We start from the raw sequence: 19,355 nt of genomic DNA, 5'->3' as shown, positions 1-19,355 counted from the left end.
TCCAAATAGCCCCCACCCAGACCAGCATCGAGAAAAGCATCTACTTTGAGGTCCCGCCGCTATCGGCCATTACGGAGGCGTCCCCACTCGACTTCTTTATAGCCGGGAATGGCATAGATTATATGGATTTAAACACACTTCTGCACCTCTGCAAGATTGTAAAGGGAGACGGAACCGCCCTCGCCGGGGACGCCGTGGTGGGCCTGGTGAATTACTCCGTGGCATCTATTTTCAGCCAGCTGGATGTCACGCTGGGAGACCACCTCATAAGTCAAAGCAACAACTGTTATCCTTACAGGGCCTTTATAGAAACGGCGCTCAATTACAGTGACGACACCCTCGCCACGTAGTTTTCTGCTGGCCTGTTTTTCAAAGACACCCCTGGACAACACGAAGACACGGTGCTGGACGGCGAGAATCTAGGGTTTGTCAGGAGGGCAAATCTGACGGCCCAGAGCAAGACGATAGAGCTGTTGGCCATCTGCACAGCAACCTGTTTTTTCAAGAAAAACTTTTGTTGAACGGCATGGATGTGAAAATTAAATTGACGTGCAGTAAAGATGCCTTCTGCTTAATGGACGATTTGGCCAAAGGCTATAACCTGCGCATCGTCTCAGCATCCCTTTTTGTGAAGAAAGTACGGGTGGCCCCAGGCATCCGTCTGGGGCATGCTGAGGCACTGCTCACCGCTAATGCTAAATACCTGATGGACCGCATGGGAGTGAAAGTGTTTAGCATCCCCGCAGGCAGCAGAGTCAGTAGCCAGGAGAACCTGTTCTTGGAACAGCTACCCAAAATGCTTGTTCTGGGTTTTGTGGATAATGACGCCTTCAGTGGAAGTTACTCTAAAAAACCCTTTCACTTTAAACATTACGATATTAATTTTGTGGCCTTGTATGTGGATGGTGAACAGACACCCACCAAGCCTCTGCAACCGGACTTCGAGGCCAGGAGCTGCGTGAGGGAGTACATGAATCTGGTACAGCCGGCCAGTAAACACATGAAAGATCGCGCACTGCTCATCGACCGTGTGGAATTTGCATGGGGTTACACGTTGTTTGCCTTTGACCTGTCTCCCGACCAGGAATACACCGACCACTATTCCCTGATTAAAACCGGGAACCTGAGAGCGGAAATACATTTTGCGAAGGCTTTGATGGCCACCATCAATATGATTGTGTATGGGGTTTTTGACAACGTCATAGAGAGAAATCAGAGAAGAAACGTTCTGTTTGACTACAGGTGAACAGGGACACCATGCAGCTTTTGTGCGTCTTGTCAGTGGACCCTGACACGAAAGAGGGTTTCTTAGATGTGTTCCTAGCGATTGGCTCCCCGGCAGCAGGCTGTCTCGGAGACCCCTGGGTTTGGTGGTCAACACGCATCCGCACAACTAACTAGGTGAACACTGGCTTGCCTTGTACCTGGCAGAGCATGACTGCGGAGAGTTTTTTGACTCATATGGACACTCCCCGGACAGCGTGTTGTTTCCTAGAAGCATTATGAAATTTTTAAACAAAAATGCCACTGACCATCGCGTTTCACACTAGACAATTACAAGACCCCCGTTCCATTGCCTGTGGCTATCACTGCATGTTTTTTTTTTTTTTTTGTTTTTTTTTTAAACACAACCGTAGTAAGGGTTTACCTTTTGACCAGATTTTAAAATTGTATTCTAACGACTTAGTGCAAAACGACTGGATGGTGGTGAATTTTGTAAGAGATATAAAAAGTAAATTCTCGGGCATGCCTAGGATTGCTCAAAACATGTTTCAACAAGCCCAGACGTGTGTATCTTGTACTTGTAATGACTTTCGTAGCCGTGTTTCTCAAACTGCCCCTGGCGAGGGGTTTAAAAAAACCCCCCAAAAAACAATTGCTGTCTGGGTTTTTCTTAACAATTTAATATCTGCGTGCCTTTTTTTTTTTATTATTTAAAGCAAAAACATTACCATTTTAGAGCATGAAAAACATTACACAGTGAGCCATTCAGATCTTTTAGCCAGTTTTCATTTTTTAGGAGGCAAAAAGGGTTTATGATCAACCCCGGCCGCGGTCTTCAGGCGCTCCAAAAGACCCCTGTTGGCCACGTTGCACATTTAGCTCCACCATGACACTCATCAATGCGTCCCATCCTTTTGGTTTGTGTCCGCTAGAAATGGAGCGCGTTTGGGTGTCGGCCTTGACCAAGTTGAGCATGTTAGAGCTGTTAACCACCAAGCCTTTGTACACAAAAGCCCCTTTATCGTCCTACGAAGATATACTTTTATCCTGCCCCAGTTTATTTAGCAATACTGTTGCATTTTTCTTATAGTGCTTACCGATGCTATCCAATACTTCCTGAGCAACAGGGTGAAAGGTATTTGGTGGTTCTAGGGGCCTGTTCTGTTCCTGTTTGGTAGAAAGAGACTTATTTTCCCTTGAGCCACATCGCTCTGCTTCACATACGTTGGGTATCTCTGAAGCATGTCGGCATATAGTTTAGCCGTTTCATGTTCATCTAAGTCAGTCTTCTGAAGAACAGACTTCATTTCAGCATCCAGCAAGCGAATTGCGGTCTTTCTGATATTTTCCTCCAGGGGAGCCCTTAATTGCTCCAACTGGCGGCTGGGCACCAGGTATAATTTTTCCGTGTGCTCCGTTATTGATTAGTCAAAAGTCCAGTTAGCAGAGGGATGGCAAAACGTAACAGAGGTCCAATAAACCCTCCGGACTGCTTCACCAGATGTTTTTTTTTTTTTCTTTTAAACGAGACCCTCTTATTACAGAGGTTTTTTTTATAAACGTTTGTCTCTTTTTCAGCACGTGCACTTGATTCTGTCTCAAAGGTATGTTTCCTTTTAAAGTATTCAGTGCTATTTCTGAGACGGCCGCCACTAAATCGTCAGAAGCTGAACACAGTATAGCCTTCCTTTGCTGTGGGGACGATTTGCTAAGTAATTTTAAAAGGACCAGGTTTCTTTTCACGTGGCTAGACATGTTTTCCAGGTGAACTTACTGCTGCAGACATTAGGCTTCAGTACCTCATATATCCCCAGCTCCACACTCCCATTCCTCTCCCCAGTGAGTCTCTGGTCGCTGGTCCACATTTTCTTCCATTTGACTTAATCCAGGCAATGCTTCTCAGATCCCAAGGAAAGTTATGGAACTCAGAAGCATGGTGGGTTAAGGCAGTGTATTACTTCTAAGATCAGTGTCCCAAGCAGTGCTTGAGAGCTCAGTATGATTACATCAGCTGGGAGAGTGTGTGGATGTGGGAATCTCACTTGTAGTTTTGTAATAATAATTCTTATCACAAAGAGGGCATCAACCTTTGTTTAAACACATTACTTTTCATATGATTAATTAGTGAAATTGATCATTTAAGTAATAAGGAGAATATGTCATAGGGATTGTTATAATTTAGATCCATTATGCAGTAAAAGGATTACTTAGTATAAATAAAAGCTCTCAGTAAATATATATCCATATAAGGACTGGTTATTCCCTACTCAATAGCTGCCAGTGACACTTTTTCTTGCTATTTACCAGATATTCTAAAGTTAAAATGAATAAGGTGTTCAAATGTATGGAATATGAAAAATGAACACAATTAAAAATATTTAGTTTTTATTCTTAAATTAGGATAAAGTTTCAGCTGAACTTTTCCCTGTTCTCTGCCACTTCTAATTTCAGTTTTGATGCAAAAGTGAAAAATATAAAAGTAAATCTAAGTAGGACTATTAGTAATGTATTAAGATGAAATTCATCACAGTAGTCTTGTACACCTGATTAATAACTGACAACAGTTGAGTATTTTTGTAAGGTTGTAATAGTTGAATAAGCTGTAGAGCAGAGAATACAAAACTTTCTATGTAAATCGGTTTCTGAAAGAGTATACTTTAATTGCTAAATAAAATTCCTATTATGTTTTTATAGCTTAGTAGACAGTAAAATAAACTTGGCAGATCATGAAGAGAGGAAGACTATTTTGGATTGGTATAGCAATATATTATGATTAGAAGAGACCAGATCACCTGTTACTTCAAAGGAGGACATGATGTGGCATTTGATCAAGAAGATATAGCTTGACACTGACAATAGTGCTAATTATGGACCAGTGTCAAATCCTTCCTTAGCTAAGATTGTGGTGAGACAACTCCCATGATACCTAGATGCCTTTTATCTTTTTGACCCTTGTCAGTCTGGGTACAGACCATCTTCTTGAAGAGCTGTCAAGTGTGAGGTGTTGCAGGGTACTATTTTTCACTGCTCCTGTTCAATGTATGTATGGGGCCATTAGGAGGGTTAAAATAAGATATGGAGTTAAGCTTTTTCAGTATGCTGAAGACACCCAACTGTAGGCTTCTATCTCATCTGTCTTGGATGATGCAATTCAACTCCTCAGTCAGCATCTAATTGAGAGTGGAGCATGGGTAATAGCAAGCTGTCTTAGGCCCCATCCAGAATAGACTGAGGTGGTGTTGAGGGTGGAGGAAGCAGCTAGCAGAGATGCTGAAGGTATATTATCAGCCTCCATGTTTGAAGGAATACATCTGCCATTAGTTAATAGTGGTTGTGAATCTTGAGTGATCTTTAACTCCCCCTCTGATTCCCCTCCCAATTGTTGTTTGATAGTCATATTGCAGCGGTAACACAGTCAGTTTTTCACTGCATCTGGTCAGAAAGTTGCAATCTTTCCTTTGAGATGTGGCCTTTCCTACTCTTATCTATGCTTTTGTCACGTCTAATATTAGACTACTGCAATGTGCTCTGCATGGGGATTACATCCTAAAACCATTTGGAGACTGAAGTTGGTGTAGAATGCAATGGTTTGCTTATTGAGTGCGGCATCGCACTAGGAGCACATACACCAGCGCTCTGGGATTTGCACTGGTTGCCAATTTAGCTCCAGATGGAGTTTAATGTGTGGATTATGACCTGGGACTATCTTGCTGTACCAATACAGCTTTGGTTAGCAGACTGGTTCCCCCTCATTAAAAAAGAGAGGGGCTGGCTGTTAGAGCATTCTCTGTGAGGGCTCTTTCTCTAGAACTTGCTCCCTCTTCTCGGCCTGAATTTGGGAACTTTCTGGGCATGCCCAGAAAGACACTTTATTTGATAGGGTCTCTGGAAAAGGCTGAGGGTATGCTTCCTAGATGCTGGGCTGGCCGGCCAGCTGAGTTCCTGGAGAACTGATTTTAGTGATGAGATTTAATTTAAATATATCTATTTTATAATTAAGGCTCCTAGAGCCTGGGATAGGTGTCTTTAATATTTTAAACCTAAATAAATAAAATGTTGTATACCAGAATAGTTAAAACAATATAACCCTGTTGTGAATGCAGTTATACCAATATAAAGGTGCTTTATGCTGTCCTGGATATTCTCATATGGGAAGGAGAATAAGCTGCAAGGCATCTTTATTCATAAGTGTGTTCAATCTAAGGGTTGTACTGGCATAACCATTTCAGGGAAAAAAAATTGTAGTCTTAATTACACTGGTACAAAAATTATAGACCAAACCTAAAAGTTTGACTTAACTGAAAGAAATCCTAATCTTACCGGTTTCAGTGGTTAATATTAAAGTATAGTTCTACTCTGAGAATTAAATGTATAAACGTGTCACTTTTTCCACATATACATTCCGTGTGTGCAGGTACGTTACGGTCTGCTTGTTTTAGTGACAGATTTTTTTACTGATTTTTCCCTTCCTCCCCACTATTCTCCAGCCTGGTTGTTGCACAGCAGGACTAGAACCACTTCACTGTGCTTAATTAATAAAATTAAGGTCCAGTTGGTTACACCTGTACAAACCTTTGAAGGCAAAAAGGTTGCTCGGCTGTCATAACTTGGCCTGCAGAATCTTCATTTCTTGTGATAATGTGCACAAGAGAATCCACCTCATCTTTTGGATCCTAAATTGAATTCACAAGGCCGGCAGTTAATCATCCATTTTTTTTTTTAAACTTAGGAGTTGTGTACATCTGATATGGAAATTGAGATACAGCTTGAGTCACTTTTTAGAGTAGACCTGCAATTTAAGCTTATAATGCCACTTGTATACTATGTTTAAGGTTAAGGTTAAGATTTTGTCATGGTTATTTTTAGTAAAAGTCAAGGACAGGTAATGGGCCATAAACAAAAATTAATTGAAGCCTCTGACATGTTCCTGACCTATACTAAAAATAATGGTGACAAAATGGGGCTGATTGGGGTGATGAGAGCCTGAGCTCTGCTGGGAGGAGAGGTCCAGGACCCGCTGTGGCTGACAGCTCTGGGATCCCCGCTACCCATGGCTTGGAACCTGTCGACCTGTGGGTCCAGCTACTTGGAGCTGCGGCTGGGAGCTGTGGGTTCCCCCACCCCCTTCCTGGCAGATGGGAGCTGTGGGTTCCCCTCACCTCCTCCCTGGCTGTGGGGAGCCCCCTGCCACCTGTGGCAGCTGAAAACTCGGCCTCGCTGCTTCAGGGTTGAAGCAGAAATTGTCATGGAGATCTCTGGAAGTCACGGAATCTGTGACTGCTGTGACATAATCTTATTCTTAACTGTGTGACAGAGGCATGCTTATTAAAAATGTTAACTTGGTAAAAGGCGAATGATACCTTCTTTGCTCCTCACTTTTAAATAATCTGTGTGATAAAGTAAAAATAAACTTGTAAGCCTGTAAAGAATGTTTTGTGGGACACTGAAATTATAAAGCAGCAAATGGCTTGAATATACAAAAATATTGGTAAGTCCTCACAAATGCTCATATAAAGGTGACTTTAAAATGATTTCAGAATAAATACAAACTTTTTGAAATTCAAATAATTAAAAGATTATACCTAGATATACACACCATTCACACAGCAACATTTTTTGTACAGTTTGGTAAAAACATAATTTGTGTCCGCAACACATGTCTAAACTGGTGAATCGTAACTGTATACCACCTTACATTGTCTGGCGTATGATTCACTTTCTGTAAGCAGTTAGTTTGATATGTGGCTGGGCACGTGAACTGTGCCATTGATACAAATAAATCCAGTCCTCCCTCCCTTCCATCATTGTGTGTGTTTAGACATCTCATAGTCTACATTCCCATGTGTTGTGGGTGCCATTCTATGCACCAGTGATGACTCTATCCCACTGTGTGTAAGTTGCCTTGAGCTTACCTAGTTATGTTTCCTGCATCTACATATAATTTTTAAAATGGCCAACTTCTTTTGCTTGGCATGTTAAGCAGTGGTGTGAGCAGACAGACATTTTTGAATTGCTGGGACCTATTGATCATCCACATCTTTACTGAGGAATAGATGTGGTGCCTCGTCCAAAAGGAGGTCCAGACCCTTCTGGTTATCTGGCACAAGAGAATAGTCACATCTTTTTGAGTTGTACCAAATATAAGCACAATGTCTGTCAGTGGATCTCTGGTCACCTTCCTGAGAATGGGATCCAGTGTACTATGGTGTGGGCTTGAAAGAAAATAAAATTCATGAAAACCTGATAAGGTCTCTGGCCATTGGTGAACAACGTGCCAGTATTTTGAGGAACTATATGAGGTGCTTTCAACCAGATCTGCTAGAGACCATGAATCTTGTGGACAGTGAAGATCCTGTACCAGGCAGAGGGGAGGAGGAGGAGGATTAGGACAAGTCTGTCTGGACACTGGGTGAGGAAAACCCTGATTCTGGTTGATAAAAGCTTTCTCCCCACTAGTGCAAGAGGTGGGGTTGCTGTGAGGTAGGTATGATTTGCCTGCATAGGTATACCAACAAACCTTTTCTAGTATAGATAAGGCCTTGGTCATGGACATGAATCTGTCAGTCAGTCACTTTAATCCACACAGTTTTTACAAATACAAAAGAAAAAAGAAATGCTCACCTTCTAAATAACAGTAACCTGAAAATTGCTGTTCGGGTGCCTAGACATCACCCTGATTGGCACTTTACAAATACCTAGTTAGAATACAGTGTGTGTGTGTTTGTGAAGGAGAGCAAAACTCATCTAAAACAAATCTAAATGGTAACTTGATACTCTCCTTGTTTCTGCTCAGAGTTCTGTCTATAATTGTGAAGTGAATAGCAGATACGAAATGGTTGTGAGTAGTTGTAAAAAAGGTACGTTCTGTCAGGGGTATTAAAGCAGGGGTATCCATCCTTGGATAATTAAGTATTTTTGAAGTGTAAAGCAAGAGTACAGTTTTTTTATGCTTTTGAGGAAAGTCTTTGGTGATAAGTGAAGTAGTTACCAATCTTCTTTAGAAAGTGTACTTACAAATTGTTCTTTTTTGAATGTCTAATTGATGTGCTTGTGTTTTTTAAAACAAAATGCCAACAATGCATTTATGAAACTTGGCTCTGTGTGTATAATTTGAGCTGTATGTGTATCTGTTGCAACTTAATATTTCTGAGAATTCAAACACCTTTACCTTTTTTTCTGGAGCTGTCATGGTGATTTGCAGTTTTTTTTTTTTTTTTTTTTTTTGAGGGACCTAATTTTTATTTCAAAATAAAAACTAATTCACAAGTACCTTTTCCAGGAGAAACTGCAATTGTATATAGTAGTTAATGTATGTGAGATTTCAATGTGTAGAAATAGGATGTTTGTAACTAATTTTGCAGACTTGTATTTATGGTACAATCACAAGTGGAAACAGGACTAGTCTTGTGTTTTATCAAAAAGGCAAATCTAGTGATCTGGAGAAGGAAAGAAAAACTCAAATAATAGCAACAAAATAATCCATAATTGCTATTATACATCCACATAAATGTATTTAAATATGAAATGATAAAAATATTTAGAATCATATTAAGATGATGCATCTCAGATAAACTCAACAAAAATGCTCCTATGTTCCTAATGAAATACAATGTGGCTTCCATATGTAACTTTGAAATCCAGAATAGCCAAGACTCATGGGAGAAAATTTTGGAGATACCCATGGATGGAAGCAAAATCTATATTGAGGTTGCATCTTCCATTTAAGATTTAAGACTCAAATTAATTCAACAAAAGAATTGCAGATTATATTAGACTTTGAATATAAAATATCAAAAGTGAGTTTCATAAACAGCATATTGTGTATGTGGGCTTTGAATGGCCCATTGTTTAACGTGTCTTGGTAATGCTGAAGTATTAGTCAACCCTAAACATTATTATACCTCAGTTTTGTGATTTTGATTCTTGGTATGAAAATGCATTAAATCATGCTATTAATGCTAAAAGCTTTATGCAATGTGCAGTTGTAAAGAAAAATGAGACTGCTTATAGAATAGGAAATCCACTGTGAGATGGTGTGAATTGGCCAGCCTTGAATGGATATCACAGCCATATAATAAAAGTTTCATTGTGTGGCATCAATGTGATACTAGGTTGGATCTGTTCAGAGAGAAATATTTGACCTTCTTGGAATTGTATAACTAAGAAGGGAAGTCTGTTCACATTCAGTGTTTCAGATGTTTAATTTTTTATGCAGCTGATTTGTCTCTTTAGTCTAACCTATTACATTTGTAATTATGATTGTGTATATCTAAGAGAAGTCAAAAAATGCTTAATATGTTCAAAGGATGAGGATAGGTATGTACAGTTTAAAAAAAAAAAAAAAAAAAAAAACCTTCTTACTCATGGGTTTTACATATTTTTTCATGACTTTTTCTCATGTCCGGTTTCTACAGTTTCCTGGTCGCTCCTTAAAGTGATAGTCTTAGTCAAAAAGGAAAAGGGCAGGAATGGAATTAGAAAGTGTGTAATGTTAATGTTACTTCTATGTGGGAATGAAAGAAGAGAGCAGACTTGCCTTACTCCTTGGAGACATTGGAGATATGTCTACATGGAAAAGAAACTTGTGGCTTGGAGTCTCAGAGCTCAGGTCAGTTGACTTGGGCTTGCAGGGCTTGGACTGTGGAGTTAAAAGTAGCAATGCAGACATCCTTGCTTGGGTTGGAGCCCAGGCTCCAAGACCTCTTTTTTCCCCACCACCGTCTCCAGGTTTCAGAGCCCAGGCATCAGCCTGACCCAAAACTTCTGCTCTGCTATTTTTAGTCAATTTTCCCAGACTCTGAGACTCGGCATCATGAGTTTTTCTTTGCAGCGTAGACATACCTGATTATCTCTGTGCTCCTTCTAGGTGTTAAACTTCAGGGCTGAATTCTACTGAATGGGACAGATGTCTAGTTGACTCTGCTCCCTAAGAGGGAAAGAGGCTGAGCCTGAGCAACTGCAGATTTTAGGGTATGTCTACACTGGGCAGCGCCGCTGGCGCAGCAGCATTGATTGAGCAGGTCTGGTGAAGACTTGCTCAATTGATTGCCAAGATGCTCTCCTGTCAACATAGTGTAGTGAAGACAGAGTAGCTATTTGCTGCAAAGTACGTCGACCTCAGTTGCTTATGTAATGTAATTTGCATACCTTGCATTGATGGAGCTGCGCAGTGTTGACCAGGCCTGAGTTGCTGGTGTCTTTCTCCAGCTCTGATATGCTCTTTCCCTACTATGTTACATGGGAGTAATGAGGTCAGATGCCTATTATTTTTTAGGTCAGTAGGGCATCTCCATGATCTTGTGGAGAACTAGCCAATGTAACTTGAGAAATGCCAGATATCTGTGTGTTATATATGGCACTTTTTTAAATGATCCTGCATTATGTGAACAGTGTGACCTGTCCCATGCCCAGGATAGCTACCTGATAATGCCAAGGGCAGGGTGTAAAAGGAGAGCAGATTCTCCGAGCACTGGTGCGTGACACTGAAGTCAGACTTCCCAAACAGCCTCGGACTGTGCTTCTGATTGCCCCCAAACTGGTTATCAAGAAGCCAGTACACAAATACTACAGCCCCCTTTACTGCATTTCAGCCTCAGGCTCCCAATCCAGCACTAGGTCCAGTAAAGAGACCGGTTACTTAAACTCTATGCTCTTTACTAAATAGGTTCCCTCTGACCCCAAAGGGTCAGCCACAGTACCAGTTCAGTATAAGTTTGGATCTTACCTCAAATACCACGCTGCCAGCCAATCCTTTAGTAACTGAAACTAAAGGCTTATTGTAAAAAGAAAGAAATAAACCATAAAAGAAATGTTAAAGGATTAGTGCAATCAGATACATACAAATGATTGAAAGTCCATATACATCAGGTTTCTAGAAGAATTGTGGAGTTGCAGGCTTGTTCATCTGGTGTGCACCCAATCTCTGTGTGGGTCTCAGTCCTTTGTTTCACAGCTTCAGTTCAGTTGTAGATGAGCTGATCCAGAGGTAAGTTGGTACCTGAAGCTGAGTCCTGGCTGAAGACTGGTGACTAAAGACAAAATGGATTCCCAAGGCCTCTGCCTTATATACCCTCTGGCCCTGGCCATGCGGTTTGTAGAGTTTTACAGGAACTAAAATGGAGTCCAGAGCCACATGGGCAAGTCCTGGTGCCTCACCAGGTATATCTCCAGCTTCTCCCCCTAGGCCCCTTGCACCTGGGAATGTCTTAATAGGCCATTAAGCAGGCTATTGTTCTGCAGCCATCCTGTCTGAGTCATTACTCAGACAACACCATTTGAAATACAGATATATCAAATATATCCATAACTTCCATTTCACACATCACACATGAATTATCATCTTACTTAGCATATTATAACCTTCCTAACAGTACCTGACATGGCATATCTCACATGAATTATTATGATTTTGACATATTAATGTTAACCCATATGTTAAATGCTTCCCCCCTTCCCCCGTGCCAATCTAACCAGTGCGACAAACAGTAATGATTTTTTCTGTTTTTCATAGATGAGGAGGGGAAAGTGTCCAAACCCCTTCACCTATGCATACATCTTCCAAAACTAGTGGAAATTCCATACATTTATGGGAAGGAGAGTGCAGTGGTGTCTGTAGGTGTTTACCTTATTGGTCTAATATATTTGAAAGAGCTAACTGCCTAACTCAAAACAAAAAATGACTTGTAGTCTTTGGCAATCATTGCACTAAAATTGTGGGTATACAGGTAATTTTGTGAAAATTCTTTTCATAAGAGATGGATTTCATCCCCGGTGCCTCCACATCAATTTTCAGTTAGATGATGTAGTGTAGTCATGCAATCTATTTTAGCTTTTGATAGTAGTGATAATGTCAGAGTTTGACATAGCACAGTACAGTGGTGTTCTGGATCACCACCTAGTAAAAACACCTATTTGTGGAAAACAATCCATTTTTTGGGAGACACTCTCCATTCAGGGTAATAGTAATCTTTTACTGTCTAAAGCTGGCCAAACATGGCTAAATCAACTCTTTAAAAAACAAAACAAAAAACAAAAAAAAAACCACTTCTCCAACCCATTTATTTGAACATGAAGTTGTTAAATAACCCTTAGAAAACTGGCTAATCCTGAGATATATATTGTGCTTTGCTGAGTGGCCAGTTTCCAGGGGGTTGTGTAAGCTGGAGACATGACTTGTGCCGAGAGGGGGAAGAATAAAGGAGTATAGCCACTAGGTCAGGGCTCCTGAGAAGAGTCAGAATTCTTTTATTCCCATGGCTTCCACTGCAAGAAACTTCTGCATTTGGTGTTGGACTGGGGGTCTCTTTTAGACAGTCTAAGGGCTCAAGACCTGAAAAAGCCCATATATTTATACTGCACACAAGTATTCAGACAACTTGATTGACACTTGAAGTATTTCTCCTGATGGTAAAAAGAAAGGTTGTGCAGATCCCTAGATCTAAAACAGCTTCCTTTAACAAATGGTGTCATTCTCTCCAATACTGTTCTGCTACTGTGTCTGTAGAGAGTGAAGTATATTAGACTAGGTCATTCCCTCAGCTGTGCATCTGGCAGGTAAGAGACAACTCATTTGTGGATAATATAAGAGGGGAAAAAATGAATGGTTTCCAAAAAGTATATGGTGATTGAGTCATTTTTATGATGGGGGTTTGTCTCCCCAAGTGGATCTGCTTTGTTTGAGACAACACCAAATGTTCCAAAGATACCTGTTTTTATTCTTTGTAGAGTCTAGAGCTATGAAGATGTAAAATTTGTCTCTTCTTTCTGTTTGTAGATTATCTAATGGGTGACAGTTTTCTTGAATTTGTTTGAAATTATTTGTCAAATGACTTCTGCAAATTTCTGGTCTGCAGCTTGTTGGTGAGCAGTTCGTTTGTTTAGCATTTGACAATCTGAATTTGGGCTGCTTTGGTTGGCAGTATTGCCAAATCCATGCAGACAAAAATCATGATTGACCCCTAAACCTCATTGGGTTAGCTTAAAAGTTATGTAATTTTGGTTTATTTTTATTTGCCTTCTGGCTTTTGATCCTTTGGGGTTCATGTTTTTAATTCTTTCTCCACACCCCGGAGAGCTAGAAAGTTATTTTTAATGAAAGCCGAGATTCTCTTGTAGTCAATCACATGTCACTAGGAGCTGAAGCTTTAAGAAACAAATCCTGAAATACTTGATAAATTGTGAGTTGGCAACACTGATAGGCATGAGTACGGTATGTATGTTTTTTTTGTTCCCAGATAGAATAAACATAACTTTTAGGATTAACTTTCTAATGTGGATACTTGCAATTTTAAACTTGCTTTTTGTGAATGCTATGCAATATCTTCTTGAAATCTGCTGTTAGAACAAACATTCCTGTGAATGAACTGAAATCACTTACTAAAATATTTCCAGCAACAATAGAGAACTTACTTCAAGGGGATGGTGCTCTTAATTGGATTGAGGAAGTGCTCCATTCCCTCAAGGATTCAAGGAGGATGCTGATGTCATCAGTCTACATCCCAGGACCATACTGTTAGCCATTCAGGTACCAGCATCAACAAAAGCAAAGAATGCCATCCTTCACTCAGTCTCCAATCAGAATACCCCTCCAGAAAACAGTCTTGTTTACCAGGAGGCATGTAGCCTTAATCTTCCTTATGAATATTTTAAGGCACAATTAACTTGGGTTAATATTTTTAGGGTGTATAAAGTTTCTACTAAATAAGTTACCTAGTGGTGAGTAGACTCTGGGTACTAAATAATGAGGTCAAATTTGAGGTAGTGTAGTAGGAATCCTAATTGTTCCCACACCACCGTCTTTTTGTGGTGTTTAAATTGCTGAGTGAAGTGCTCCTCCACAGCAAAGGATTGTAACTCTGCTGTTCCTGCACATTCTGTTTTTTCCCCTCCATCTGGAAACAATATGTGCATCAGCAGCAAAATGATTGAGGTGCTCAGAAGGAGAAAAAGGGCAGGAAGCAGGAGAAAAGGTAGCTGAGGGAGCAGATAAGTAGAAAGAAATGAGGCAAACTGATCAGGGGTGATGTGGTGATCTGGTGGTCTAGTGCCAGTATGCTTGAGCTTGCTTTTTAGGCCAAAATGAGCACAACCAGTTGATGAGGTGGAGGGTGCACTTCTTGATGGAGAGATTTTCTGTGGCAGACTGAAAGAATAATCTCAGTAAACTCTGAAGACCGTCGAATACTGTGTTAAGAGGGAGGTTTATAGCAATGTACAGCCTTTGACAGAAAAAGAAAATTAAATGGATATGGAAAATGGTGGGGATTTTTTTTTTTTTGGGGGGGAAGATCCTGGATGAACAAAGGGGCAGAAATTCAGGATGGGGATGATACTGACAAAAATGAAGAAGAATGCACAGACAAAGAGGAAACTGGAGGCAGTTGTAGTTGAATATACAACTATTGGATTGGTGGCAGAAAGGAATAAAACCTCATGCTTCACCTCCAGTTTCTTGTCTATCACTTTGCACTTTGCCCGTTTAAGAGGGGGTTTTTGAGGGTTGTGGGGAAAGAGTTCCCTTACTGACAAAAATGAAATTTAACCCCCTTAAATATCTATCTCCAACATTCTTTCAACATTTAAAAAATAAAATATCAATAGCTATTTTCATTATATGACCAAGGCAAAGCTGTGTTTAGAGCCAGCTGAAGGAACACAAACTAACACATCTTATTACCACAGTTGTGCTGACAGGGATAATTGTGATGCAAATACAAGGGAGTAAACAAAAGTTAATTTTGAACTCTGTTGGAAACAGGGCAATAAACTGCTTTGCCAAATGGAAAAGAACATTGCCATCTCGTAGAGGCTTTGTTCACCACCAGCTACTTGAAGAATCCTCCTGACTGTCTTTCATTACTTCTTCTGTGCTTTTTGTCCTCTTTCGTTCTCAATTTTGTTCTATCTTTCATTTTTCACTGTGTGATGCCTGAAATTATGCATCTAGGTATGTTCTTCTGTTAAAAATTAGAGAACTTGGACTAAAGCTGGAGATCAGTGGCTCACTCTAATCCAGTGCCCTGATAGAATAATCTTGTGTTTGATTTGCAATGTTTCTCTTTTCCCTTGGTTCATCATGTGACTTGATGTGGATGCAAAATTCTTCTGATTAATAGTGTTGGATTACCCCCAAATTAGAGAGATTAATTGCTATTTACAAACTGATGGAACCTAATTGTTGACTTTACTATCTAAATATAAATATGCCACTCCCGCACTTCCAGGAACCAGTCATAGCTTCCACCTCATGCATTAAAGACTAGGGTATGGGTTATTCATAGTTTGCACAGTACACCCTCTTCTGTCCACTGTGCCTCACCTCCCACACATGCTGCACCCCCCATCACATGTTAATTTATCTCTAGAAGAAGACTCATCACCACCCATACAGAAAACAAAAGATAGTGCAGAATTTTATATATAATATAAACTTTGTTCTTTACCTTGTCTCTTGTTCTGGTTTGAGAGTCTTAAATTTGTGGTTTTTGTTTTATAGTTGGATTTTATCTAAGAAACATAGGAAAGTGCTACTAACTGTGGAAAACTCTAAAGTGGAGTTGCAGCATGTCCCCAGTCCAATTTATAAACATCCCGTCTGTTAACCTCCCCTTGTCTTCACCCTCTTGTCCATGCAAACAAATATGCCACTAACTTCTATCTTTGCCAGCATCTCCAGGGCCTGGTTTACTTTCCTAGAGGAGCAGCAGCAAAGAGTAAACTGATTTAAATGACCAATTTTAATCATGATTTAAATCAGCAAGCAGGAAACCTTGATTTAAATCACTGATATTTTTTTAATCTTGTTTTGCATTTGCCCTTTCTAACTGTTTTTCTAAAGAAAAATTGATTCTTGTTGGATGGTAACATTTTGATTTGCAACTAAATATATCCTTTACATTAAATTTGCTTTTTAAAAATTTTTTTTATACACTATATTGGGTCAACAACCTTTTGGAAGGGGGTTGCCAACTCTTCCGCCTGCCCGTCTCCCACGCACTGTGGGCCCAGTGCCCTGGCCAGGGTGCTAGGTGGCGGCAGCAGTGGGGAAGGAGTGGCAGTTCCCTGCCCTCCTCCTCCCCCCCATTGTGGTAGTAGCATACCTTGAGGGGGGAGGGAGAGACATCAGCATCCCTGGTGACCACCCCACCTTCACGTGGGCCCAGCAGTGCCCTGTGGGGGGAGGAGGGAATGGCCACCACGTGGCTCCTGGCCAAGGCCAATGGCATGCCATCCCGGCCCCTCAGCCTACCGTCCTCCCGGCCCCCGCCTACCACATGGGAGAGGGGCAGGACCAGAAGGGGGAAGTGGCTGCGGCGCGGCTCTGCTTTGGGACTGGGAGCGGCGTGGTGTGCTGCTCAAAATGGTCATGCATGCCACAGGTTGCCGACCTTTGCACTATATCTATGCACATTTATTTAGGCATTTATATAGCTTAACTCACATTTATTCAGCTTCTTAATTTTTACATCTTTTATTGTGTTAGGAAATTGTGCATGATGCATTTCTTATTTACCAGATTAGTTTTCTTTACTTTAAATTTGTGTCAACTCTATTGTGATAGACGTTAAAATGCAATTAAAAATGCACAAAGACATTTTATTTTTTATTAGTTAAATAAAACTACCTTATGCTGGATACATAAACTTTATTAAAACATGTTTTGCATTTAAAACTAACTGAATTATTAGACAAAAGAGGTATTATCTGTAGCTAGTGAAATGAACTGATTGTTTCTGGTCACCATGCCTATCAGGATTTTAGAACTAATAGATCTCATTTTCTCGCAACTGGTTTTTATTCAGAGTTTGGATTGCACATGTAAATTCCACTCTTCGTAAAAGCAATGTGCATACACTGTCATTGGAAATTTTTCCCTCAGTGGTAGATATCAGGGCAGCTGGAGTGCCTCTACTATATTGCACCACTGCATGCCAGTGTAAAGGGCCCAGCTGCCCCTCAGTTCCTTCTTATGGCTCGTGACAATCACTGGAATTACTTGGCTTGCCTTAGCAAGTGCTCTTTGTTTTTTGTAAATTTATTGTAAATAGTGTCCAGTTATCAGTAAGTAGTTGAAAAAGAAACTAATCCTTTTTACATCTCCAGTTCTTGTGTTTCTATTTCTTAGCGTCGTGGGATGTCTCAGTCACTAGGTTTCAAACTCTACTGTTCTTGTGCTAGACTGATGCCTGTGAGTGACCCATGCTCAAGTTACTTGAAGTGTTTAGGGGAAAGCTCATATTTAGGACTGTTGCCAAATTTGCACATACTTTAGCCTGGCTTCTGTCTTTTTTCTTGTCCTTGGCTTAGTTTTTGCTCATGGATGTGGCCCTGAGACCTCAGTCTAAGCATAGCCATCCTGACTAAGCACTTTGGCCTAGTGTATTGGCATCCGTTAGGAGTATTCCTCCTATGCTGCCTGAGACTTGGCACTGCTCGCCCTCCCCAATGCCTAAGGGGAGGCATAAGACCTCTAGACAGGCCACTGGAAGAGGAAGATTGCCGCAGCCACTTCCCCCTTCTGGCCCTGCCTCTCTCCCATGTGGCAGGTGGGGGCCAGGAGAACGGTGGGGTAAGAGTAGGGTGCAGCCAAAACTCAAGCACTCCTCTTCTCTGGTAGTACTGAAACTGGCACTGTTGAGTCCAGGTCCTGAAGGGGTGAGTGACATGGAGTTCAAAGGGCTGGATGGCCTAGTGATTAGCGCACCTGACTTCTGGTCCCTTGCTTCCCTGGCAGAGGTTCCTGGTTCCTGACCGTATGTTGGGAACCTTCTGGCCTCCACTTGCATCTGGGCCTCAGCCTTTAAGGAGGTGAGATGGGGGACCCAGGCTCTCCCTTTCCACTGAGTTCCAGCTCATGGTCCTGTGTGAAGCAATGCTAGCTAGTTCCTCCTAGCAGGAAGTCTAAGTCCACTGCCCTGGGCTACTTCCTACCTATGTCCATTAAGTTTGATGCATGAGCCCAATAGTACAAATAATCCGTAGTGGCTTGTGTGGAGTAGTGCCCTCTTGTGGACCTGTTGTGGTGTTCTCCTGTAAATTCAGGTTCTTCTGGGTGGGACAGATGTAAGGTTGGAGGGGCTTAGCTCCACAATGTCTTTATAGTCAAATACTACAGTTCACTCACTACTGGGTGCTCGCCAGTCTCCTCAGCAATCTCTGTTGGTCAGGAAGATAGTGCTTCTCCTCCAGCAGCTGTCCTGGCTGTCAGGCTTGTAGTGATGGTAGATACACAGAGCTATCTCCACTGCCCTCTTCTCCAGTCAGCCCTGAACTGAGCCAGGTTCTCTCCTTTTCTTCCCCCTCTAGGCCTGACATTGGCTGCAGGGGTACCAGTGTGGAGCTGGCTGGGCATGTAGGCTCTCTTTAACCCTTTTCATGCTGGTATGAGGCTTCTCAGATTCATCACAGGGTGTCTTCTATGTTTGCGGTATCACAACGACCTGAGATCATCTGGGGATCAACCATGTTGGAGGCATTCGCGGTAGCAAGAGATCTTCTGAGCCTATTGGCACTGGTATACCTGTCAGTGCAGGAGATCACGCTTCTGGTACAGGCAGTTAGAGGGGCTCTGTGACATACCGGGGTGCAGTCCAGACCAGTATGGGGCTGGTGCGCAGAGTGAGATGGATGGGGAAAGAGGAGAGGTCTCTTGGGATGCTTGTTCCTTCTTTTTAATAGTTTCAGGCCTCCTCTTGAAAAGCATTTCCATCTGAGAACCAGGAGATAAGAAATCTGGGGAGGGAAGTTCCCTGCAGTGGTTTTTCACCTGAGAGTTCCTTTTTCTCCCTTCCACCTTTCTGCTTGATGACTCTGTTCACTGCTTAAATGCAAACTAAGACGAGCATGCCCTCCTTTGTCTTCAAGACAGCGTTACGTGAATCTGAACAAGTATTTTTAACATCATACAGGGGGAAACTTATAACTTTACCCACAATGCTACCACACACATTTTACCATATTACTGATCAGCAAGTTATGAGTTTTCACATACCTCAAAGGCATACATTCTACAAGGATTATTACAATAGTGTGTGACTACAAGGGTGCATTCTGCCACAGGCTGCAGTATAGTTGATACAGTACTTGGTACTGGTGACAACTTCCTGTGCTTCAGGCTTCACACCCATCAGTAC

The 19,355-nt window shown here is 41.4% G+C and overlaps 1 protein-coding gene across 7 annotated transcripts in view; it reads left to right on the top strand.

Moving 5' to 3' along the window:
• RALGPS2 (Ral GEF with PH domain and SH3 binding motif 2) overlaps positions 1 to 19,355 on the top strand; it is a 304,700-nt gene that overhangs the window by 29,624 nt on the left and 255,721 nt on the right. The window lies entirely within an intron of this gene.

Source organism: Emydura macquarii, unplaced genomic scaffold (genome assembly GCF_026122565.2).
Source record: "Emydura macquarii macquarii isolate MOO-44397 ecotype Brisbane River unplaced genomic scaffold, CSIRO-AGI_Emac_v2 contig_3287, whole genome shotgun sequence".
Taxonomy (NCBI): Eukaryota; Metazoa; Chordata; order Testudines; family Chelidae; genus Emydura; species Emydura macquarii.
Note: the sequence above shows the minus strand (reverse complement) of the source record. Positions and strands in the feature narration are given on the sequence as shown.